This window comes from Pituophis catenifer, unplaced genomic scaffold, assembly GCF_029215685.1.
Source record: "Pituophis catenifer annectens isolate HBS135680 unplaced genomic scaffold, rPitCat1.0.hap2 SCAF_3, whole genome shotgun sequence".
In the NCBI taxonomy this organism is placed as follows: Eukaryota; Metazoa; Chordata; class Lepidosauria; order Squamata; family Colubridae; genus Pituophis; species Pituophis catenifer.
The window spans coordinates 42,999,410-43,026,074 of record NW_027256883.1 but is presented as its reverse complement, the minus strand read 5'-3'; the positions used below and the strand labels follow the sequence as shown (position 1 = coordinate 43,026,074).

General features: G+C 37.5%; 1 protein-coding gene across 2 annotated transcripts in view; it reads right to left on the bottom strand.

Moving 5' to 3' along the window:
- The window catches only part of PCMTD1 (protein-L-isoaspartate (D-aspartate) O-methyltransferase domain containing 1), a 39,658-nt gene extending 32,621 nt beyond the window's left edge, over nt 1–7,037 (bottom strand). The window contains exon 1 of one of the 2 annotated variants that reach the window (XM_070940547.1): nt 6,787–7,037. The gene's annotated coding sequence lies outside the window, so the exon portion shown is untranslated. The remainder of the gene's footprint in view (nt 1–6,786) is intronic. The other variant, XM_070940545.1, reaches the window with a different exon arrangement.
- Nucleotides 7,038–26,665: the final 19,628 nt, after the last annotated feature.

Here is a 26,665-nt window from a genome sequence, read left to right as displayed (position 1 = left end):
TGGAAGATACTTCTTGGCCTTTTGGCTAACATTAAATGTAGTAGATATGTCTGAGAAACACAATACTGATTTGTCAGAGTTTAACATATAGCTAACAATATTCAAGTAACAATTTAACAGAACTACGAATTGTTATACAATCTTATGCATGTTTACTCAGAACTTCTAGAAATTCAATTTAATTTGAACCCAAGAATATAGTTTATTGCATAGCTGCACAGATTAAGAACCAACATGTAACTTAGTTTATACTAGGGCATTTAATTTTCCCAAGGAGCCACATGAAAAACTGGGACTATTTGTTATAGAAATGGCTTATATACAGGTGAAACTCGAAAAATTAGAATATCGTGCAAAAGTTCATTTATTTCAGTAATGCAACTTAAAAGGTGAAACTAATATATGAGATAGACTCATTACATGCAAAGCGAGATAGTTCAAGCCTTGATTTGTCATAATTTTGATGATTATGGCTTACAGCTCATGAAAACCCCAAATTCACAATCTCAGAAAATTAGAATATTACATGAAATCAATAAAACAAGGATTGTACATAGAACAATATCGGACCTCTGAAAAGTATAAGCATGCATATGTACTCAGTAATTGGTTTGGGCCCCTTTCGCATCAATTACTGCCTCAATGCAGCATGGCATGGATGCTATCAGTCTGTGGCACTGCTGACATGTTATGGAAGACCAGGATGCTTCAATAGCGGCCTTCAGCTCTTCTGCATTGTTCGGTCTCATATCTCTCTTCTTTCTCTTGGCAATGCCCCATAGATTCTCTATGGGGTTCAGGTCAGGTGAGTTTGCTGGCCAATCAAGCATAGTAATCCCATGGTCATTGAACCAGGTTTTGGTACTTTTGGCAGTGTGGGCAGGTGCCAAGTCCTGCTGGAAAATGAAGTCAGCATCCCCATAAAGCTCGTCTGCGGAAGGAAGCATGAAGTGCTCCAAAAACTCCTGGTAGACGGCTGCGTTGACCCTGGACTTAATGAAGCACAGTGGACCAACACCAGCAGATGACATGGCTCCCCAAATCAACACAGACTGTAGAAACTTCACACTGGATTTCAAGCATCTTGCAGTGTGTGCCTCTCCATTCTTCCTCCAGACTCTGGGTCCTTGGTTTCCAAATGAGATGCAAAAGTTGCTCTCATCAGAAAAGAGGACTTTGGACCACTGAGCAACAGACCAGTTCTTTTTTTCTTTAGCCCAGGTAAGACGCTTCTGACGTTGTTTGTTGTTCAGGAGCGGCTTGACAAGAGGAATACAACATTTGAAGCCCATGTCCAGGATCCGTCTGTGTGTGGTGGCTCTTGATGCACTGACTCCAGCCTCAGTCCACTCCTTGTGAAAGTCCCCAACACTTTTGAATGGCCTTTTCCTGACAATCCTCTCCAGGCTGCGGTCATCCCTGCTGCTTGTGCACCTTTTTCTTCCACACTTTTCCCTTCCACATAACTTTCTATTAATGTGCTTTGATACAGCACTTTGGGAACATCCAACGTCTTTTGCAATTACCTTTTGAGGCTTTCCCTTCTTATGGAGGGTGTCAATGATGGTTTTCTGCACAACTATCAGGTCAGCAGTCTTTCTCATGATTGCAATTCCTACTGAACCAGACTGAGAGACCATTAAAAGGCTCAGGAACCCTTTGCAGGTGTTATGGCTTAATTAGCTGATTAGAGTGGGACACTTTGAGCCTAGAATATTGAACCTTTTCACAATATTCTAATTTTCTGAGATTGTGAATTTGGGGTTTTCATGAGCTGTAAGCCATAATCATCAAAATTATGACAAATCAAGGCTTGAACTATCTCGCTTTGCATGTAATGAGTCTATCTCATATATTAGTTTCACAAGTTGCATTACTGAAATAAATGAACTTTTGCACAATATTCTAATTTTTCAAGTTTCACCTGTATATTATTCTGTAAGAGTAAAATATTGAGGCTGTAAGGTTAGTATCTTATTCTACTATGCTAAAAAGGGTCAGAAGTCAATCCTTTTCTTTCTTTCCCCCTCCCCTTTACTCTACATTTTCTCCTCTTCCCTTTTTCCTCCCTAATTTCTCATTTTTTTCATTTTCCTTTGCTTTATATCCTGAAAAACTAATAAAAATTGATGAACAAAAAAAGAGAGAGAAACTGGCACTGCTGTATAGGGCTCACACTGCTGGTCCCTCCTCCAGTTACTCCTGTCCCCTGCTGCCTCTGCAGACTGGGCAGGGACAAGCGAAGGGCCAGATGTGGCCACGGGGCATAAAATACCAAGGTCCGGTTTATACTGTCTGTAAAATGAAAAAAATAAAGTAATACACATTGTAATAAAAACGGTTTAATTATTATATGAATGCTTGAAAACAGAACATCGAAGGCATTATAACAGAACTGGCATTTTTAATACTTCATGTCATTGAAGAATCTGGCAGCATTAACATCCAAAAATACAGTTCAATCCTAAGTATGCATATGCATAGTCCTGGAAAGGTTTAGTCTTGTTGACCTGAATGATGTATATGCATAAGATTCAGTTACTGTTATAATTAACATAGAACTGCATTTATTTGTCTGCACGATCTATATTCCAGAATATAATTTATCCTTAGAAATGTCATAATTCAAGTTTCTAATCAGACTAATAACGTGGAAATGTAATACATTATCTGCTATAATAAATAGTGCTTATTTTTAAAAATTAGACCTCCTCAATCAAGATAAGTTAATGTTGGTTGCAGTCATATGGGATGCTACAAATGGCCATAAATGCAGGCTGGTTACTGAGTGCCCAAAATGCAATCCTGTGTCTGCAGAGTGAGCCTGGATGTCAAAACCTCAAATCCAGGCTGTAACTTTTTTTTGGCTCCTGGTCATATGTTGAAAATTCCCTGTATGGTAAAGTATTATTTATAATATCAGAGGCACTATATATCACCATACTACCTGTGGATTATATGATAAGGAATATTTAATTATGCTGAAGGATATTTTGGCATTGTAGGAAATATATGCTTAATTAGATGGGATTTTTGTCATAAAACTTCAGCTTTTAACTTGCACCTTTTATTGCGCTATAGTAATCAGGAACTGGGGATGCTGTACGGGTTGAAACAACCCTTAAGTTTGCTTTAGGAGATAAAACAAGCAAAGGAATGTGCATGGCACAGATGATGTGTAACATGAAAAATAAATTCCATGGGGAAAAAAATAAGTGGACTAGATTTGAAAAAGTGTTCTATTGTACCAGATATATTTAGCTTTCAGCATTCTACATGTTTTATATCTTTTCAAACATCAGGAATTATCTACATAGTAGTATACTTTATTTCCTACCATGTTTCCCCAAAAATATGACCCTGTCTTATATTTTTTTGAACCCTGAAATAAGTGCTTGGCCTTATTTTGGGGGAGGTAGTATTTTGGGGCACATGGAGCAAGACAGGGCTCCTCTTGCCGTCTTACCTGATTTCCAGCTCTGTCTCCCTAACCCTAACCAGAAGAAATGGTGCGGACCAGCTGCACGTGTGTTTAAATATTTTTGGGGAGGGCTTATTTTCGAGGAAGGGCTTATTTTCAGGGAAACATGGTAGATGTCAGAAAGTTTCAATTATGTAAATTGAATAACAATATATTCAAATAATGTTCTAAAATATTAACTTATTTGAATTAAAAATATCATTCCTTGCCAGTAGGGTTTTTTCCCCTAGAAATGGGTATGGGGAGTCATGGGCTTTTTTCTGTAATTTTGTTTTTACACCATTTTGCTTATTCTGCTGGAATTAAGCAAATGCATCCTAGCTTGAGCATGTCAACACAGAATTTTATTAACATATAAAATATACATTTATTTTTATTACATTACATATCAGTAGCTGTTGAATCCTGATTATATATGGTTTATTCCTTTACATAGGTCTGTAAAGGTTTGTTCCTTATGTTGTTATATGTAAGGAATAAATCCAAAATAAGGGCAATCCCAAATTATCTGGAATCCTATACAGATAGTCCCTGTTTAGCAACCACAATTGGACCTGGGAAATTGGTCATTAAGCAATCACTTAGCGAAACCACAACTGTGCTTATGATCTTCAGTTTTACTTTGCTTTACAGACCTATGAAGTCATAAATGTGAGGACTGATTGCTACTTTTTCATTTACATTGTAATTACAAATGGTCATTAATGGCAGTCAAGTTATTTGGGCCATTGTAAAATGGACTTCGTTTTTCAATCATTTATTGATGCAATACTGGATTTTTGTTTTCTCATTAAATCTGCTAACTTCAATAGAAGATGCTCCACTTCTACTATTTGATGTATTTTAAAAAAAAAAAACTTTGGATGATTTTTAAAAGCTTATTGAATGAAGTAGATAAATATACTAAGGATTTTATTCTCTTGATGGCAAAATGTGTGTCTATTAAACATTCAAAACCAGCAGGATCTCATCCCATGTCATACTTACAGATTTTATACAGGATGAAGCACTATCATATTACTTATTAGTCTGAAAATCTCAGGAGAGGATACCAGATTCACTTCTTATAGTCTTTCCCTTTTCTCCCTTAATGATCTTTCTTTTGCTTTCCCCTCAAGTCCTTACCCAGTGAAGAAATGAGACAAATGAACCAATACAGTAACAAATTCTTGTCCCAAAGGTGCTTTTTCAAGAGACAACTGGACTTTCTGTTTTTTCTTTGAAGACGTTTCGCTTCTCATCCAAAAGAAGCTTCTTCAGCTCTTGACTGGATGGTGGGGAATGGAAGGTCAGAACTGAAGAAGCTTCTTGGATGAGAGGCAAAAGGTCTTCAAAAAAAAAAAAAAAAAAAAAAAGAAAAAGAAAAACCAGAAAGTCCAGTTGCCTCTTGAAAAAGCACCTTTGGGACAACCATGACCTGGATAACTGAGAATCTCCATAGACATTTAACAAAAGGCCTGGTGGCTCAGCAGACTAAAAGCATTGTGATTAACACCAGCTGTCTGCAATTACTGTAAGTTCGAATCTCACCAGGCTCAAGGTTGACTCAGCCTTCCATCCTTTCTAAGGCAGGTAAAATGAGGACCCAGATTGTGGGGGCAATAAGCTGACTTTGTATAAATATACAAAAGTATGAAGGTTTAACGCATTGTAAGCTGCCCTGAGTCTCTGGAGAAGGGTGGCATATAAATCAAATAAAAAAAAAAACTCTTGTGCACTTAATTCAGCATCCAGACGAAGCTACACACTTCAGAAGGGGAGGGGGGGAGAGAAGGGGAGAAAAATAAACGCAAACAGGCCCTCAATTTACAGCAAGGTCGTGCAGCCCAGCAGCTTTAAATCTGCCTACAAAGCCAAGTTGCCTTTTCTCTCCCAGTTGGACACTTCAGAGCAGTGGTGAAATTCAATTTTTTTTTTACTACCGGTTCTGTGGGCGTGGCTTGGTGGGCGTGGCAGGGGAAGGATACTGCAAAATCTCCATTTCCAGCCCACTCCAGGGGAAGGATATTGCAAAATCTCCATTCCCACCCCCCTCTGGGACCAGTCAGAGGTAGTATTTCTCCGAACTACTCAAAATTTCTACTACCTGTCAGAACCTGCTGGATTTCACCCCTGCTTCAGAGACAAACCAGGAGTCCCCAACCTTGGCCGCTTTAAGCCTGGAGGACTTCAACTCCCAGAATTCCCCAGGCAGCTTCGCTGGCTGCTTTGCTGGCTGGGGAATTCTGGGAGTTGAAGTCCTCCAGGCTTAAAGCGACCAAGGTTGGGGACCGCTGCTACAAACGACCCTGATTCTCCTGCGTCCTTCCCTCCCTCCTCCAATACAGTCTTCCTATAAAGAGAAGGGCAGCGTGACGAGCTCTGAGCAGGAGATGGGCTCGCGGCTGAGGGTAGGAGAAACTTAACCGTTTCACCTAAACCGCGGCGCGTCCTATCTTGAGACAAGCCTTCCGCCGACATTTAAAGCGGTGCGTGAACTTTTAGCGCCTTGCGAAAAACTGTGGTAGGCACCACGGGGGGTGGGGGGGTGGAGGAGGAGCAAAAAGAGAAGCGAGAAACGAATTTCTTTCCCTCTCGTGAAGTGAGGTGACGGGGGGGGGGGCGTGAGGGGGGGAAGGAGAACTCGGGTGCTCTCTCCGCTCCTTTGTTGTTCGGGTGATTCATTCGATCTCTTCCTCTTTGGCACCTCTCGACACCAAGCCAACTGGCGGCCAGTTGGTTGGCAGAGCGAGGAAGTGGCAGAAGAGGAGGAGGAGAAGGAAGAGGCGGAGGCGGCGGCGGAGCCTCCAACTTGTTTATCCCTTTTATAGTCCCAGCAAACGCTCGGACCAAAGGGAGGCCGCCTCGTTAAAGAGCCGGAGGCGGCGAAGAGCAGCCGGGTAGCATTAAAACGACCGTCGCCCTTCTTCCGCCCTCAGCCCCGAGCTCTTGCCCCCCCCCCTTTTTTTTTAAACGCTCAGAGACGAAGAGTCTCTCAGATACGGCGGGGCTCGAACTGCTTCCCGTGAGGAACGGCAGACGCTCCCCACCCCTACCCCGCTCAGCTGCACACTTTCTCAGAGTCGCGGACCCTGGGGGGTGGAGTGGGGGGGGTGGGTTGAACCAAAGAAGAAAGGGAGGGAGGGAGGGAAGTGCCAGGAGCTCCGAGGGCGGAAGAAGGGTTTTCCCCCGGAGCTTTCAACGGCCTTTAGAGAACTAACCTCGCCAGCCAGGTCGTTTGGAGCCTTCGAGGCCGCCTCGAGCACCCATTGCTGTTCTTTTTCTGTCAGCGTCTCTCCTCCCCCCCCCCCCTCAATCCGACTCACCTTCCACACGTCCTTTGCGTCCCGAAGCGGACTGAAGCTTTGAGAGCCTATCAGAGCGGAAACCAACCAGTTTTAAGAAAGAAAAGAGAGAAAGAAGCGTCTCGGGCTCCGAGTCAGAGAAGACGTTGCCCACTGAATGCGTATATATGTCTGTGTGTTGTGGGGGGAGGGGAGGAGAAGGAAGGTTCTCCTCGCCGTCAGCCTCGTCCCGCCGGCCGCGGCCGCTGATCCTGACTGTTTGTGTTGGCCTGAACGACGCCAGGAAGGAGGGGGGGAGAGGGGGAGGGGAGAAGCCAAACAGCTGAGAGGATGTAAACACTGGGGCACGTGACCCTATCTCTGGGAGGGAGGCGGAGTCGATCTATCCTTCCTTCGGACTGGACGCCTGGTTGTTGCGTCGGCTCTGCAAGCGGAGAGACTCCGCCCCGCAACTCCACGACCAATGAAGATACAAGAGTGTTGCGTCAAAAAAAAAAAAAGATAACGTCAATAAAGCAGCCAATAGCAGTTGGAGATTTTTAGGCTTTGTGTTTTTTACTTAGTCTGTCAAAGAGCAGCTCTTCGGACGAAGATAGGGAGCGATAACTTGTGAATGGAATCTATTTGTTTGGAAAATAGAAAATGTGATGCAATAGGCATTATTAAATTTAGCTTTAAGTATCCTAGTATCACAAAAAATGTAAGAGCTCATTTTATGCTTATTTAATGTTATGGTCTAAAAAAAATAAGAGAAGATTTTATTTGCTTTATTATTTTTGCTTTTGCTTACCAGGATCATACCAGGTTCCCCTAAAATCTCTTCACATGAGTGTAGATTCACATACTTATTTTATGCTAGATAGTGTGCCGCATTTTCCTGCTTGGTCTTATGCTTTCAAGAACAAAAATATAGTTAAAGGGATTTTAAAAAGATGCTTCTCCCTGATTCATCATCAATTGCATGTTAGTAAAGCTGCCATTAAAAGCATATGAGCGGAGAACATTTTTAAACTTGTCAGATTTTCCTAGAGCCGTGATGGTGAACCTATGGCACGGGTGCCACAGGTGGCACACGGAGCCATATCAGTGGGAACGCGAGCATTGCTGTAGCTCAGCTCCAGCGCGCATGTGTGCGCCAGCCAGCTGATTTTTGAGCCTTTCGGTCCTACCAGAAGTTGGGAAATGGGCTTTTTCTGGCCTCCGGAGGGCTTCCAGGGGAGTGGGGAAGGCCGTTTTTGCCCTCCCCAGGCTCCTAGAAAACCTCTGGAGCCTGGGGAGAGTGAAAAACAGGGCTACCAGGCCCACTGTGCCATCATGTGCTAAAAGTGGGAGGGCGCATGCGCAGGAGTGGGGAACATTGAATTATGGGTATGGGCACACATGTGGGCGACCTCACCGCGCTCCCCCCACTTTTGGCACGTGACGGCAAAAAGGTTAGCCATCACTGTCCTAGAGGTTAAATAGCTATGATTTACTTGTTTCATACTTAACCTCATTTAAATCCATCATATATCACATGACACACACCTTTATTTAGTCTATCAAGCAAATATGAATTGAAAACATTACCAGACTATGTAAAATACAAGGTCAAACTTGATATTTTCTTGAATGCATATTTTCTAGAGTTATATCCACTTCTGGGAGTTGAATTCTGGGAGTTGAAGTCCTCCAGGCTTAAAGTTGAATTTAAAGGACCCTTTAAAAATGAGAATACTACATTTGTTTTATATTTTATTATGTTTTATATTTGTTCCAAATCTTTAGGATGGCATGTCTACCAAAGTGACATTTAGTTTCCTCAGATAGTGATATCTTTTTTCAAGTTGGATGGGGTATTTGCCCCATTAATATTCAATATTATATATTCTCCATCTTTAAACAATGTAACAAAGTCCTATAGTGTAACACCATTTAGCAGTTTGAAAGTTGTTTGTAAGCAGGTTTTGGCCCGTAGATGCTTGATGTTGTTGAATCTTTCATTATGGATCTTTCATCTTTCATGTCAGATGTAAATGCCTTATTCTCTAATGTGTAAATAGTATATGAATGGGGTATCAGGGGTTAACTTATTCTTCACTTCTTAATGTATTCATAATTCACCACTCCCACTTATAGCTCCACCCATTGTATATATAAGGAGCCACCTACACCCTTTTCCTTGCTTCTATCTGTGAATATTCAGTGAATATAGAATGCCTATTGTAAATAAAAGGAAGTATATTTAAAACTTTAACTCTCACTAATATTATTGAGTCTGATCCTGAAAATATTGCAACAAGCTGGTAGCAGAGGATGGTTAATTGACTCAATAAAAACTTAAAAATGTCTAAGAAAGATAGGCCCAACACCAGGGCCTACAGCAAAGAAATGGAAACAGAACAAGAAATAATCAACGAATCCACAAACGCAATTTCGAGAGAATCCGAAGAATACACCACTGAAGACGAAGAAATAATAGACGAAAATGATGACCAGGAAGAAATCGAAATAGAGAATAACGAACTCAGGTCAGAGATATTAAAACTATTAAAAAGCCAGAAGAATGATGAAAGCCTCATCGCGAACCTCCAAGAAATGCTGAAGAACAGCGGAGCAGCGAGAGAGAAAAACATCACTAATGAGAAGTCTAAAGACCCAAAAATAGTGAGTAATATGACTGCAGAAAAAGTCATTACGAAGAAGAAAAACAGTGATCCCGCGCGAAATTTTGAATGGCAGCCATCTTGGTTTCAACAGACCTCCAAGGTGAGCGAAGCAGAGCCAATCAAAATGCTCAATTCAAAATTTCTGGCGCGAAAAACGTTATCAGACAACGAAAATGAAAAAGAAGATTCGAACTCCTCAGAAGAATCAGAATCAGAAAGTGAAGATGACTCAACAAAATCCCAAATAAAATCAGCAATGAAAACACTTTTTGCTGCATTTGGGCCAAAACTAAAAATTACCAAAGAGTCACCGAAGAAGCGAGCGAGCAAGCCGATACCTCAAGACCTGCCCGCTCCTATCCTGACTTCAAAAGCGCCGACGCCTGAACCCAGAGAGCCTTGTCGATTCCACCCTACACCACAGACCGAAGCAAGTGCCAACGCTCCCAAAAGAAAAAGGAGAGCAGCCGCCGTCGTCAGAACTCCCAAAGTCGAACCAGAGACCGACTCGTCTGAAGCAGAGCAGAGCGAGCGAGCCGCAATGGAGAGAACCTTCCACGACGACTACAAAGAAGAAATGGACAACGCGCATGCGCGAAACTACGCAGACGGTCCGGGAAGACATGAACTGGCGAGAGAACCACGCAGACTCGTTGCGAGCATCCCCATGCCGTTTTGCAATTTTCTACACTTGCGAGACCACGGACTGCCCCAGGTCGTAAGTAATGGACAAAATAATGTCGGAAATTTACCCAGTGACTTCCCAAAACTAAGGGTTGATGGCATTAATTTGCAAGAATGGTATCAACAACTCCAGGTTGTCTTTATGAAGGAAAATTTACTATTTTTTATCACTAGTCCCCCAAAAAGACCTTGGACTTTAAAAATAGATTGTTTACACCATAGAGCATTTTTCTTAATAATATCTAGTGTGTCTCCTGCAATGTATCATAGCATCAAACCTAATCTGACTGTTTCAGAAATTACTCAATGCATGTTTAATTTGTTTCACAGCGATAGTGTGGCTACCACCACAAGAATGTCTAAGGATTTCTTTTCATCTAGAGTGAAACCAGGGGTTTCCATAAGTGAGCATTTAATATCTTTAAACAAAATAAGAGCTGAGCTGCATTTGAGGGGGGAGGTAATTTCAGACCAAACAATGAAAAGTGTTATTATCAACTCACTTGATTCATCATGGGACAGTTTTATGTCACATTTAGACACTATCAATCTAGGATATTTATCCATAGAAAGTCTATCCAATAAATTGATAGCAGAAGACAATTCAAGAAGAAATCGTTCCAGCAATCACACAGAATACAAACCTTATAGGAAAGTAGCTTTCCAAGAAAAATATAATGAAACATTTAAATGTCACAATTGTGGATCCAGGGAACACAATAGAAGAGATTGTCCCAAAATTTCAAAGGAAAGACATAGGTCAGAATATAGGAACAAATACAATTATAGACAGTCTTCCATAGATAGACATAGATATAGAAGCCCACCAAATTACAAAGAGAATAGAGGGGGCAGAGATAATTCAAAGGATAGAAAATCTGGTTCACTGAATGGATTAAATAAACAAGACAACACTAAAATACAGCAAAATGAGAACAATAATTGGCTTATTGATTCTGGAGCAACTAATCACACCACTAATAACAAAAATATATTGTCTTCATTTACAGAAGATAAATTTGTAATAAAAGTAGCTAATCAAGAAAAGGTTCAAGTGTTAGGCAGAGGAAACGTAACCTTGCCTGGTCTAGGAAAAATAGAGGGGGTATTGTTAATACCTGAAATACCTCATAACATACTAAGTGCCATAAAACTAAGTAGAGATTCTGACATTAATATAGTTTTCTCAAAGGGAAAAGCGACTTTAGAGAAGAATAAAATAAATATAGGCACTGTGATGATTAAAGGAGGCCTACCTTATCTGATAACAAAGGAAAAATGGTTGCATAACATTGATTCAAATATGGAAGATTGTATTGAAGCAGATGATGAAAATATTAGTAACAGTGACAATGATGAATGTAAAATATCTCATGATCACGCAGATGCACACAATGAAAAAAAACCAAAAATAGGTAAACCAATTCATGATGAGTGTGCTCACATCTTACATAGGAAGTTAGGACATGCCAGTTTTCCTGTAGTACAAAAAATGACTGAACACGCAGAAGGTGTCAAAATAAAAAATTGTGAAAACTATTTGGAATGCTCAGTATGTAAATCTACAAAACTAAAAACTAGTCCCAGACCAAGAAAATCTACTAGATCAACTAACAAAATTTTTGACTTAGTACACATGGACTTAGTTGGCCCATTAACTCCATCAATCACCTATAGAAAACGTTACTTCCTGACAATAGTAGACGATTATAGCCGTTATGGGTTTGTTTATACATTAAAACACAAAGATGAAACCTTTCAAAAATTTAAGGAATTTTACAAACGCATAGAAACACAACACAATATCAGAATAAAACAAATTATGACAGATAGGGGATGTGAATTCATGTCTAAAGAATTCTCCCAATGGTTAAAGGATAGAGGAATGCTACATTACACGTCTAGTCCATTTTCTGCGTTTCAGAACGGGATTGCAGAGAGAAAGAATTCCACATTACAAACCATGATTAGATGCACATTGGAGGATGCTGGCTTAAGCAAACAATTTTGGTCAGAAGCCTTACATTATTCAAATTACACACAAAATAGAACCTGGTCCAGTATTGTAAATAAGACACCATATGAAGTAATGTATAATAGGAAACCAAAATTAGCACACATGCACATATTTGGAGTCACTGCAGACATACACATACCTAAACAGTTGAGAAGAAAGGGAGAAAACGTATCCAGAAGACTCAGATTTATGGGATATGAAACTGGCACCAAAGGGTACAGATTCATTGATAATAATAACAAATTTATAGTTTCCAGAACAGCTGTGTTCCATGAACAGGCCAACTGGTCTAAATTACATCTTAATGAAATATTTCCAAATAAATGTAAAGATACAAAATCTCATGAGGAAGGGACCATAGAAAAACAGAATATCAACAAATATAAAAGCAAAACCAAAACTTGGACAAATAGCCAACACAAAATAAAGACAGACACACTAACAAAAAAAGAAGCAAGATACTTGCATGATAACAATAGCAAACCTGAAAGAGCCATTAGAAACAACAGAAATCAAATGCCAAATAAATACAGAGATTACATAATGCATATGGATGGTGAGCCAATAACGCCTAATACTTATGAGGAAGTTTTAAAACTCCCTCGTGAAGAAAAAGAAAAATGGGAATTAGCTATGAAAAAAGAGATGGAAAGTTTACAAGGATTAAATGTATTTACACCTGCAATTGCACCTAAAGATAAAACGATTATTGGTACCAGGTGGATATATAAAATTAAGAACTTAGAAGGAGGCAATACTCTATATAAAGCTAGATTAGTTGCACAAGGTTACGCACAGAAATATCCGGAGGACTATACTGACACGTATTCCCCCACTGTAAGAACAGAGAGTGTCAAAACAGCTCTAGTGGTAGCATCAGCACTCAACCTTGATGTATTTCAATATGACATACAAACTGCGTATCTACACGCAAAACTAGATAAGGAAATATACGTAAGAGCACCTCACAGTCAATACACCAACAAAAATGAAATTTGGCTGTTGAACAAGAGTTTATACGGATTAAAACAATCTGGTAAAAGATGGTATGATTGTTTAGTAAAAGTACTTAAGACCATGGATTTCAACGCTACCACTGCTGATAACTGTTTCTTTGTCAAAAAGGGTGATGATTACACTGAATTTGTGTTGATTTATGTAGATGACATTCTATATATAGGAAAACACAAAGAGAGAAGAGAATTTTTTGTAAATAAGTTAAATGAACATTTCTCGTTGAAATCTCTAGGTAAAGTGAACAAATATCTCGGTGTTCAAATTAATAAGACTAGAAGGGGATTCAAACTTACTCAGAGAGATAAGATTATAGAACTTTTAAATAAATGCAATTTAAACAATGCCAAACCCTGTGATACTCCTATGCAAACTGATTTTCTTAGAAATACTGATGAATCTTCACCTGAATTCAAGGATAACACGTTTTATAGATCAATCATAGGTTCACTTCTTTATATATCTAATTGGACTAGACCAGATATCGCCTTACCACTCAATTTATTATCCAGACACGTCAGCAAACCAACAATGTATCACTGGGAAGCTGTTAAAAGAATTTTAAGATATCTGAAATGTACACTGGATTTTTGCTTAGTATTAGAACCTAGTAATAATAAAGAACCAAAGCTTACATGTTATGCAGATGCGGACTGGGCTGGAGACACATCATGCAGAAAAAGTACATCTGGTTATATTTTTCTTTTAAATGACTGTCCAGTTTACTGGTATACTGGTAAACAAGAACTAGTAGCCACTTCAACGACAGAAGCGGAATATGTTTGTTTATCCAAAGCTGCAAATAACCTTGTATGGTTTAATGATTTAATTTCAGATGTTTGGAAAAAACCTGCTTTACCTTTTGTTATGCATGAAGACAATAAAGCAGCCATTGAAATATCTAGATCTGATGCCATTGGACAAAGGTCCAGGCATATAGATATAAAATTTAAACATGTAAGACAATTATCTCAGGATGGATTTATTAAAGCAGTGCATTGTGATACTTCAGAACAATTAGCTGACATATTGACAAAGCCTTTACCTTCTAAGCAACACAAATATTTAACATCTAAATTGTATGTCTTGTATTGTCCTGAATCTGAATGTAATTGGTGTTGTATAACGAATCGGCATTTAGAGGGGGATTTGTCAGATGTAAATGCCTTATTCTCTAATGTGTAAATAGTATATGAATGGGGTATCAGGGGTTAACTTATTCTTCACTTCTTAATGTATTCATAATTCACCACTCCCACTTATAGCTCCACCCATTGTATATATAAGGAGCCACCTACACCCTTTTCCTTGCTTCTATCTGTGAATATTCAGTGAATATAGAATGCCTATTGTAAATAAAAGGAAGTATATTTAAAACTTTAACTCTCACTAATATTATTGAGTCTGATCCTGAAAATATTGCAACATTTCAGATGTTAACTAACTTTCAATTTTACCTCCTAATAGTATGTTGCTAAACTATTTGGCAATTAGTGGGTGTAGACCAGTCAGATGTTTCAATCAAAAACTTTGCAGTTCATCTTTCATAGTTCACTTGGTTCATCTTGCACCACTTCACCTGGTGCTGATCAATTCTTGATCTTCCTTGTTCATTTTGGCTGTTATTACAAGTTACTTCATTTCAGCTTCTTTTTTATTCTTATCCACATCCTTTATCTAAGCTGCATTCTTCTTGTATTTATTTGTATTGTCCCATAGCTGCATCCAGAACTACACTTTTTTTTTTCTTGTCAGGTGTTGATTGGTTCACTTCAGTGTCCATGGTTGGATTGGGAGAAATGTTTGACTCAAATTGGAGATTTCACCTATAATTAGCAATTCTATCTTCGTATCTGCTGATCTTTTTGAGTAGAGTTGTTACTTGTTGCTTTATTACTTTCTGTGCTTCCTTAATATTCCTTGCTTCTAGTTGATATTTCATTGTCAGATAATCTTTGGTTTTTCTTGTTTTTGTTTTATTTGTTCTAGCTTGCTTGCATCTGATCTAAATATGCTGATCTTACTTTCCATCCTGATCTTCCATTTTGGTCTGTCTTATCCTTCACTAAAATTAAATTAAATTTAATTAAATTAAAATTTTAATTTGATTAAAATTAAATTAAAATTAATCCATCATTTGCCTTCCCATGAAAGCCCAATTTAATTGCTGCTAGGGCAAAAGTATGAATCCTCTATTAATAAAATAAGTATCCTAGCATCCAGTTTCTTGAAGGAAATAAAAATGTATTTCAATGCACATTTCAGTTTGCTTTGAAAATATATTTCATAACTTTGGTCCACAAATTTATTTCCTACTTTGTAATGTTTCCAGAGAGACAGTTCCTATATGGATTGGGCCTTTTAATTGTCACTTATCACTTACCAATAAAATTGATAAATAAAAATCCTTCATCTAAATCCCATATTCTATATCAGAGAAGACTGATAATTTATCTTTGGCTGTCAGAGAATTCCATTACCTTTCTAAGTCTGCAATATTCTGCTGAAGGCCTTTATTAATTGTTTCATTAATTGAGCAGAGGCCAATTTATGGATTAAACTATTAAATCATATGATTTCCATATTTCTGATTCCTTGTGGAGGGATAGGATGATCACTTGGATCTTCTTTCAATAACTGGTCATCCTCAGCACAGTCCTGACTGTTTTTATCGTAACAAAAATAGTACATTAAGAGTAATTCTACAGCAGAGTAGAGGAAAACCACATACCTCTTAACCCATTCAATCTAGCAATGAATTTGTCTTGATTATTCCAAGGCAATTTCTGGGAATCTATTAAACATTCTTCCTTTGAAACAACCAGGTCTTTTTCTACTAGCTGTGGTTTATTTTTTATCCATTATTCTTATTGTTCCTCAGGCAGATTAAGGATCTTATTATTAGATAAATATGTACTAAATTATCTTGGATAGAGATTTTGACATTGAGTTGTATGGCAAAAAGATATCTGTAATATTTTCATAACAACAAATACAGTCTGTTGAGATGTGATGGACTTGTAAAAACATGTTTCAGTTTGTACACCTACTGTATAATTGTTGGTTTAGTGAAAGTGCAGGTTCCTCTAGAACAGGGGTGTCAAACTCGCAGCCTGTGGGCCAGATGCGTCACACACTGGCCATGCCCACGCCTGGTTTAGCGAAGGGAAAAAAATTTGCAATACATCATGTCACGACGCCGTGACGACGCGAGTTTGACACTTCTGCTCTAGAACTATCTGAATACTGTTTTCCCAAACTCAAAAACTTTAGTCTCTCTCAATTAATTCTCATCTAGTGAATTGGTATATTAAGAAAGCAGGTTGACATTACTTGGATGTTGTTGAAGACAGCTGTAGTTAGAATACCCTGTAATTTTGCAGGATTTAATGTTATAGTACTAAAAGGCCTCCATATAGTCTACCTCTTTAAACTCTCAGATGACTCATTGATCAGTTAAAGAACATGGGAAGTTAGTCTTGAGTCTGGAACAATATAATCCATGTCCAATGCAATCAAATAGTGGATTTTAGGACTTTTTCCTCATAAATTTGCCTTAGAGGCTTGAGCATAACCATCCTAATACAAAACATTTCTCTCCTGTTCTATTCTGTAGTAGTAGGGGTTAAGTAGTCTCTAGTTTCTGAAATAATTTAACCAGAAAAAAGGTACTGTGTCTATGTGACATTTTATGATCTTAAGGGTATGGGACAGTTTTGTTAAGGCATGGACTCATTATCCTGTCTTTCAAGGTAATTAGGATTACTTTTTACCACAAAGTGACATTGATTACCTCCTTGACTTACTCAGTCAACCCTTTTAGCTCAATTAAAGTAGTGACATAAAGAACTTCCAAGAAACTATTTTTAAGATGGAAAGAAAATAATTTCCATTAGATCTTTGAAAGTAACATGGGAGTTCTGTTCAGTGAAGGAGAAAAATATTTTATTAACAATGGTCAGTTTTGTTTGCTTCCAAAAGGAGATGTTTAATTTGCTTTTTGCATTTACATTAGTTCTGGCTCAAAACTGCCACCCACATTGTCTTGGGATTTGTTTGCTTGTCTGTTTGTTTGTTTGTCTTGTCTCTAGAAATGCTGCTGGAGGAATGGTAGCAGTTGCTAAGAAATATCACTAAGAATCAGTTTAGTGAGCTATTTATCAGGGGCTGAGATAAATTCTAGGCCTAATATTGCAAATTTGCATACAGTAGTCAGTTTTTCAAATTCCATCTACTGCCTAGTGCTTAGCTATCAAATTAAATACTAATGCTTCTTAAGAAACAGTAAAATTTTACACAATATGTATCTCCGTGCTTTCCGCCATGCCCTCAAAACCCTGATGTTCCAACAGGCGGGGCTAATCATATGAACATGTGAATGTTTTTAAAATGTTATCTAATTTTAGGTTCTATTTAAGGTTCTATCCAAACTATGTTATAATAATAATTTTAATTAGCAATTTTATGATGTTTGTATATCTATATTTTTCTTGACTGTACACTGCCTTCAGTCCTACGGGAGAAAGGCGGTATAGAAATTAAATAAATAAATAAATAAATAAATAAATAAATAAATAAATAAATTAATTAATTAACTTGAAAAAATTTTTTTCCCCGTTAGCTTTTAAATGCAGTAGCTTTAGCAAATATTTCAAATGGCACTTATATATATGTGCGAGTGTGTGTGTGTATAATTTATATGTTGCATACTCCACAGAACCTAGGTAACGTATTTTCCAAATAATAACAAAATCATAACAAACAAAAACTATTCAATATGCTGCACATTTACCCTTATCACCTGTCACCACAGACATCTGTTCTTAACCATAGTGATGTCAAAATATGTGTGACTCATCTACAGATATACTGTGCCCCTGATTAAGGAGTGTTTCTACTCTGAAGTCTGGGGGGTGGAGTGAAAATGGTCTTCACTGTGTTTCTAAAATGTTAGCAAGGGAGGAGGACTCCTAAATTTGGGTAGCCTCTGCCTGAGTAAAGAAATTGAGAAGGGAGTTTTCAATCTCCCTCCCTCCCTCCCTGCCACTTCTGGATTTGCAGGGGTAGCAGACTTTCAATGTCTCCCCCCTACTAGGGCAAAGGATCAGGCAGATTCTACCTGGGTCAATTGTTTTCAAGGTTCACAAGGCCCTGAAATTTATAAGGTTGTTTAGATTAACTCATTATCTTAAATTGGACCTAGAAGCCATATGATAGTCAGTGTAGTCCCACGGCATCAGTCTTGTTCTATTATACCTGTCATCATTCTCACAGCTGTATCTTTTACCAGCTGTAGCTTCCATGTTTTTTTTCAGAAGTAGCCCCATGTAGAACAAATTACAGTAATCTAATATATGATCTGTTAAATTTGTGATCATTTTTGACAATTTTGTATGCTTCTATGTTCCTGAAATATTGTGAAAGCTATGCTATTTTTCGGTTCTAAGCCCCACTAGCTTCTTTACTGTACCTCAATGAGAAAATATACCCCAATTTAAGCATTAATGTTCCAATACAACTGCTTTTAAATGTAAATAAATATATCAGGAAACCCAGATTTATAGTACATTAAATAACCAAACTTGTTTTCTCCTTTTCGGAAGCTGAAATGTTCTATTTTAATTATGCAATATAGTAAACCTCTGGTGACTTTATATCTTCAAAAACAGAGCAAAGATGTGGAACTTTAACTCCTTCCTCTTTCACTTACAGAATTTATAATATGAAAACAAGGATGGGGTGGAGAATCCAGCATTCTGTTGAAACAGAATTAAGAAAAGTGTGAGTAAAATACTTACCCTTGCCAAATCTGCTCAAGAAAATGATGGATTTATTTATTTTTAATTTGGAGCTATGGTCAATTGAGTATGATTGGTTCAAATCCACTCAACTGTGAAGTTCATTGTGTGACTTTTGAACAGTCTACAGTTCTCACACTATATTACCTCATACGGATTTAGTGTAGATAAAATAAGGAGTGGCCTGCCATGAAAGCAACCGTATACTTGAGCAACAACAAGAAATCTCTAAATAGATTAATTATATAAAGAATCTTTCTTCATCTCTTGTGAGAGAAATCCTAATGAAGAGGTTATATATTAAAGTTTGCTTTCAATTCTGTGTTTGCTAGCTGAGATTGCAGAGAGAGAGGAGAAGACAGTGATATACTGTATTAACTAACAGTGAATATTAGTTTGGATTGGCTCTATTTTTGAACCTTTGGGGAATAATTTTTCAAGGTTTTTTTTAATGTAATATGGAAGGTGACCAAGAACAAGATGTACATTGATAGAGGAATTCACCTTAGTTAAATGGGAGACCATTTGCTTGGAAAAATCAGGTTCCAGTTTGAAAGTACAACTGAGCTCAGCTTTTACTTAGAATGTCGACTGGTGAGATCAGACTTTGCCATGGCAATATATGTCTTAGACACAATTTGAATGGATTATTGTTGGGTACTAACACATGTATTGTTGCATAAGTTGAATTTATCCATGAAAGGTTATTCTATAAGCTATGTGGCTGGGCCAAATGAGACATGATGCTAATTGAATGCATGATTTTAAAAATCTTTGCAGATTTTATTATGTGTCTTATGGGGAAAAAGTATCATAATTTTGAAACAAGGTTAGTGTCATCTGCCTGAAACACAAGTCATTGTTTTGACCCTTGCTCAAGATTTGGGGTGGGTGCGGATTCAGGTTTAAGAATTGGATAATGAAGTTGAACTTTCAAACAGCTTTCATGTTCAGCTTTGAAACAATTTCACAGCCTGTACAAATAGGTTATTCACTGTCATGCATTATAGAAAGCTCTCACAACTAAAGATAATGATGCCTAGAAAAAATGTCACATTTGGAGTTGGACCTGCCCTTAAAAGGCAAGGAACTTTGGTAATTGTCTGATTTTTAGCAGGACTATGTAAATTCAGGTAAAAAACTTTCTGTCAACTATTTCTATAATAGTTCTATGAAATAGCTTCTGATGGCAAACCTATGGCACGCGTGCCACAGGTGGCACGTGAAGCCATATCTGTGGGCACGCGAGCATTGCCCTAGCTCAGCTCCAGCGCACATGTGCACACCATCCAGCTTATTTTTGGGCCTTCCGGACCCACCGGAAGTCCGGAAACTTGCCGTTTCTAGCCTCGGGGGTGGGGGTGGGAAAGGCCGTTTTCGCCCTCCCCAGGCTCCTAGAAAGTCTCTGGAGCCTGGGGAGGGCAAAAAATGGGCCTACCGGGCCCACCGTGCCATCATGTGCCAAAAGCAGGTGGAGCACGGAGGGTCACGTGTGCATGGACGGGGGTGGGGCGCATTGAATTATGGGTGTGGGCACATGCGCACGTGACTCCCCCACACTCCCTCTGCTTTTGGCATGCAACGGCAAAAAGGTTAGCCATCACTGAAATAGCCTTTCGATGTACTATATATAATGTTAAAATAAAAAAAATAAGTTTTCCTAAATTTCCTAATCTGATATGTGCTTAAATTATTTATTCCTTAAATTCATATTACAGGAATCATGATTCATTTTGTGTTCTCTTTATCTCAGCCTATGATACAATGCAATCCTGTTTATAACAAACTTTCATTTCTGGTATCTAATAGAGTTAGTTGTTCTGGATGAAATTTAAATGAATGATTTATGTCTTCCAGTTGCCACAACAGTTATTTCATATACTAGCTAATTCTTACGATGGAACTCTCAGTAAATTAAATCTAGTAGCTAGAATTTTGATTGGGTTTCAGAGATTTTATCTGGGAAAAAAAAAATCTAAAGAACCCAGAGACTACATTAGTATTTGAAATGACTTTTAAATACACATTTGATTCAGTGCCTCACCATAGCAAGCGTTTTGCTCAAAATATCATTTGTCTTACATTCGGTGCTGCAGAGATGATTCTGGGAGTGACAGGTATTGTCATTTATAGCCATAGCAGAGACTTATCTCCCGCTTCACAGTGCTTTACAGCCCTCTCTAAGCGGTTTACAGAGTCAGTATCTTGTCCCAAACAATCTGAGTCCTCATTTTACAGATCTCGGAAGGCTGAGTCAACCTTGAGCCCGGTGAGAATTGAGTTGCTGAACTGCAGGCAGCTGGTAGTCAGCAGAATTAGCTTGCAGTACTGCATTCTAACCACTATGCCACGATAAACTCTGGAAACTGGCAAAAAAAAAATGTCAAAAATTGCAGTCATATAACTGTGAGATGCTCTAAATAGCCTTCCAGGTAAGCCAGTTGCCAATTGCCCAAAATGCGATCACGTGATGTGTGTGTTTGTGTCCATGTGCAGCCAATGTAACTTCAAAATTAGACCGTAAGTAGCTTTTGGTAGGTCTGTTGTAACTTCAAATGGTTGCTAAGCAACTGATCGTTTCATTTTTATATGTTAAAAGAGATGGGATACGTGTCAAATTGCAAATTAGATTTGGGATTTTTCTTCCAAAATACTTGGATGTAAAACTCAATTTCTTCTTCAATACAGGAATTCATTATTTTCTTACAGCAGTGAAATTTATATATAGCATATTTCCTTAGAGTTAAACTGGAATCAGTGGGACCTTCAAGTGAATGAGTACAGGATTATAGCTCAAGATATGATTTTCATCAGAGATTTCCCACTATACGAAATAGCTAACAGATTCATCACTATTTTCTTTTAAATATTTTTCTAAATGGAAGGGCCATCTTAAATTCAATTCATTTGTATTATCAAATGAAATGATTTTTGATAGAAATCATTTGAAGATGGAGATTAGATTTGCATCAATCAGGATGGTTGAATTCACTGAAATCCAATCTGATATAGTAGCAAGGAAAGTGCTAGTTAAAACTTATTACATGTTACATTAAAAAAGAGATCACTATTACTTATTAATATTGGTTGTGTTGCTAAGATAAAACAGAACTCTCCAAATTTAATGACATTAAATCATACCCACTCTCTAGTGAAATGAACTTTTGGTTCTGTTATCTAATATATCATGAAATATTTTTGGGAGTTCTATGGTGACCTTTTAAAAGAACACTATTATTAACTTTTGGACAATCTCCCTTTGCTTGAATTTGAATTATAGTTTATTAGAAGTACCCCCTCCACCATTCCATAAAATTCAGAAAAAAAGTAACCCTTCTTTCCCCATCCCTCCCACAGGTAATGTACCTTCTCTTTCTCTATACAATCCAATTTTAAACTCCATTTAAGACTAAATGGTAAGTTTCCCCTAACTTTTTCTAATGGCAATATCTATGGTTTTGTTTTCTATTATGGTATATTTTGCTTACTAATAAAAAGAGGAAATTTATATGTTATTCATTTGGTGGAAAGTAGTTTACAATTTTATTGAACTGTAAGTATAAAACTTAGAATAGGAAGATCATTTTATTGGTAGAAAACTGGTCAACATCTAGTTTTAATTACTGGTACTTACCACCTTTAATTACTAGTTCTCGTATAAAAGAAAAAATCCAAATATCTGGTGAAAGTTATTGAATCCAAGTAACCTGCAATCTCTTAATATTTCTACAAGAAATGGGAGAAAATGTAGCTGTTTATTCAGAAGCAAATAGCTTCTTCAGTTCATTAGAATGTGTACTCAAAAAAATTCATCCAAGTGCCCTCAAATTAAGGATAAACTATCAAGGACCAATTTGTGGATACTTTTTCAAATGCTTGAATGGAATATGCTTTGTTGTTGGAATCAGGTGACAAATGGATACACAAAACCCTCCACAAACTGACTGAGCAAGAGGAAGAGCAGGAATGAGGATAAAGGAAGGCAGCCTCGGTAACTCTGGAAGTCAGAAAAATGATTAAAGATGTTAACAGTGGCTATAGAAAATCTATGCATCCCTGTTAAAATGCCAGGTTTTTGAAATGTAAAAAACAACAAATCAAAGATAAATCACTTCATAATTTTTTCCACCTTTAACCTATAAGCTGTACAATTCAATAGAAAAACAAGCTTTTGGGGATAAAAAAAATAAAAATAAAAAACTTGCACTACTGTGCTTGCATAAGTATTTTCACCCTTAAGCTAATACTTTGTTAACATACTTTTTGATTTTAGGACAGCATTCAGTCTTTCGGGGTAGGAGCCTATCAACATGGCACATCCTTCCTTGGGAATATTTGTCCACTCTTCCTTGCAAAACCAGTCCAAATCTGTTAGATTGTGAGGGCAGTGATAATGTGCACAGCCTTCTTCAGCTCACCCAGAGATTTTCAATTGGATTTAAGTCTGGGCTCTGGCTGGGGCATTCCAAAACTTTGATTTTCTTCTGATGAAGCTATTCTTTTGTTGATTTGGGACAATGCTTTGAGTTGTTGTCATGTTGAAAGGTGAAATTCCTCTTCATTTTCAGCATTTTAGCAGAGGCTTGAAGGTTTTGTGCCAAAATTGACTGATATTTGGAACTGTTCGTAATTCCTTCCACTTCGACTAAAGCCTCAGTTCCAGCTGAAGAAAAGCAACCCCAAAGCATAATGCTGCCACCACAATACTGCCCTGTAGGTATGATGTACTTTTAGTAACGCACAATGTTGTCTTTGCGCCAAAACACACTTTTTGGAATTATGGCCAAAAAGTTCAACCTTGGTCTCATCAGATCACAACACATTTTCCCATATGCTTTTGTCAGACTTGATATAGTTTTTTGTAAAATGTAGCCAGGCTTAAATGTTTTTCTTTGTAAGAAAAGGTTTCTATCTTGCTACCCTAGCCCACAGCCCAGACATATGAAGAATACAGGAGACTGTGTCACATGTAGTACACAACCACTACTTGCCAGAAATTTCCGCAGCTTCTTTAATTGTAGGCCTCTTATCAACCCCTTGGTCCAGTTTTTTTATTTTATTTTAATTTTTTCTCTTAAAGATGATACAGACCAGCCGTTACGTCCAATTTATTCATACAATGTTGACTTCACACTTTCTAGGCCATTTTATGTATGCTACAACTTTGATTGGACTCTGTAGACCTCTGGCTCTGGATCCTTAAACTCTTGGCTTCTAGTCATATTGGCAACACCAACATTGTATCCTGACTATCAGACAGGGTCTCTTTTGTGGTTCAAGTGATGAAATGTGCATTGTGAAGTAATGAAAATGCTATTTTGGCCTCTGCAACCTAAGTTACTTAAATATTCCTGCTGCCAGGTTGATAGCACAAAACAGTGAGATTTGCGTCAGTAATTTTGATAGGAATGCCTGTAATTGTCAGAGAGAATTAATGACTCATGAAGAAAATAAATCTCTTTTGTTTGCTTAGTCATTTCCCTTAGTTTCTGATTACAAATAGGTTACTCTGGCACAAGCAACACTTAAAATCTCATCAGCTTCTTTTATTTGTTGGAGTGAAGAACACCGGTTCATTATTATGATGCTCTATCTGGTATTATAATCAGACTTTCACCAGGGAAAAAAGATTGTGCAGTTATTTCAGAAGCACTTTTTCCTATACTGTAATCTAAGTTTTGCATTTGCTCTGTTCAGTTGGAAAGTATTGTTAGCCATAGCATTAATTTATATTAGCTATGACAGACATACTCTGAATTTGATTTTCTAAGTATAAAAAATGTTTTTAAAAAGGAATGAGAAAAAATAAATTTTTCATACATACATCGTTGTGCAGATAATTTCATTTTATAGCATCTCACTAAATCAATTACTAGGTTAAATACTGTTTTTCTTTGGTTTTTTTATTTTTTAATGTTTATCCTTATTTACATATGATTAAATGCTGTTTTGTCAGGAATCTCATTTAATGCATAATGATCCTGCAATTAAAAGTAAGTAAATTTATACTGCTTACATGTATGTATAGTCCTTCCTCTTCTCTGAAAGACTGTAATGATGAAAACCATTTTTCACCTCTGTTTTCATCTACATACGTTTCTTTGTGGGTGAAAGGGAAACTATTTTGGGAATGGTCATTGACTAGTTTCCATACATCTCTAGATTAGATATGGTCATACGACAGAACCTGAATTGGACCAGGATGAACATGGAAAGAATGGGACAGATATGTGTAAATTCAGTCCATTTTGATTATGAAACCATGAATTGTTGGTGTTGGTTTGTTTTCATCATGTTGTTCTGCATTATTAAAAAGTCCTCCTGATGTTTATGTAGAACAGTGTTTCTCAGCCTTGGCAACTTTAAGATGTGTGGACTTCAGCACCCAGCATGCTGATTGGGAAATTCTGGAAGTCCACACATCTTAAATGTGCCAAGGTTGAGAAATACAGATGTAAACTCTGTGCTGGTTATAGTGAAGGATAAAGATGAGGCAGCACAAAAACATGAAAAGGAGTGTTTAATGTCTTATATATCTCTTCTTAACTCAAATTGTCTTAACCCTACCTATCTACATATCCTTTACCATTGTCCAACTCTTCCTAAAATTTTGTTTGAAATTTGTATGGGTATTCCAACCCATAATTTACCACAATTTATCATCTGAGAGGTCGCTTAAAAGAAATACATTAAAGGAGCATATCTATACTTATTCTTACAAAATCTAACACTCCTCATTTCTTCCAAATTTCATCTGATAGAAGATAAGTTACATACATTTCTGCCTTTTTTCTGTAAGAATCTAACTCTGTTTCTTTCCCCCCCAGACTTTATTTGGACCTCGATGGTCATATCAAATTGCTTCTAGGATGACCCAGTCCATTAAGTATGTAGATGAAAATGTCAGCCAGTACAGCATCTACAAAAAAAGTTCTGTTTCTCTGAAAGAGGTATTTAAAAATATCAACCTGCATATAGATGGGCTGAGAAGGGCTAAGGAAAAAATAATAATTTTCCCTGTAATTAAACAAATAAACAAGCCCAAGTCATAAAGCAGACATATTTCAATATTTTTTAATGTGTGATGAATTTTATCCAATAAGGATCAAATTTGCTCTCATACAAGAGGGTCCAACACCCCAGAAACATTTCAGAAATACACACTAGAAGCTTAAGTAAGGAAGGTGTAGTAAACTACTAATAGCCTGAATTGATGGGTGATTTTTAATAGCAGGAAAATTTGGTCATGTTACTTTGTCCTTCTGGTTTAAATATCATCTAGCAGCTATTCAAAATCTTTTCTTTGATCTTGGGCATAACACTAGAAGTTAGGTAACATTTAGAGGAGGGACGCAGTTCTGTAGAAAGCAAGTCATACATCTGTTGGCATGAGAGTTCCTAGGAGTACTTTAAAAAAGCATCGTGCAACATGTGGAATTTTTAAAAATGCCAAATAACTTGGGGAAGCCGTTCCAGTATCAGTTTTTATTTCCTACCATACACCAAATGTACAGCACAGAACACAGTTTTGTTGCTTTGATGTAAGAAATATTAACTGTATGAAGAAACAGTATACAAACTACCCAAAAATTAAAAAAAAAAATGCATACATCATTGTCCTTTACAAAAGGTCTAATTTACAGGATAGCTCATCAAAGCAAATTAACCCAGAAAAAGGAAAGGAAAAAAAAAAAGAAAGAAAGAATGGGAAGACAGAGGAAGGGAAGAATCACAGCTCA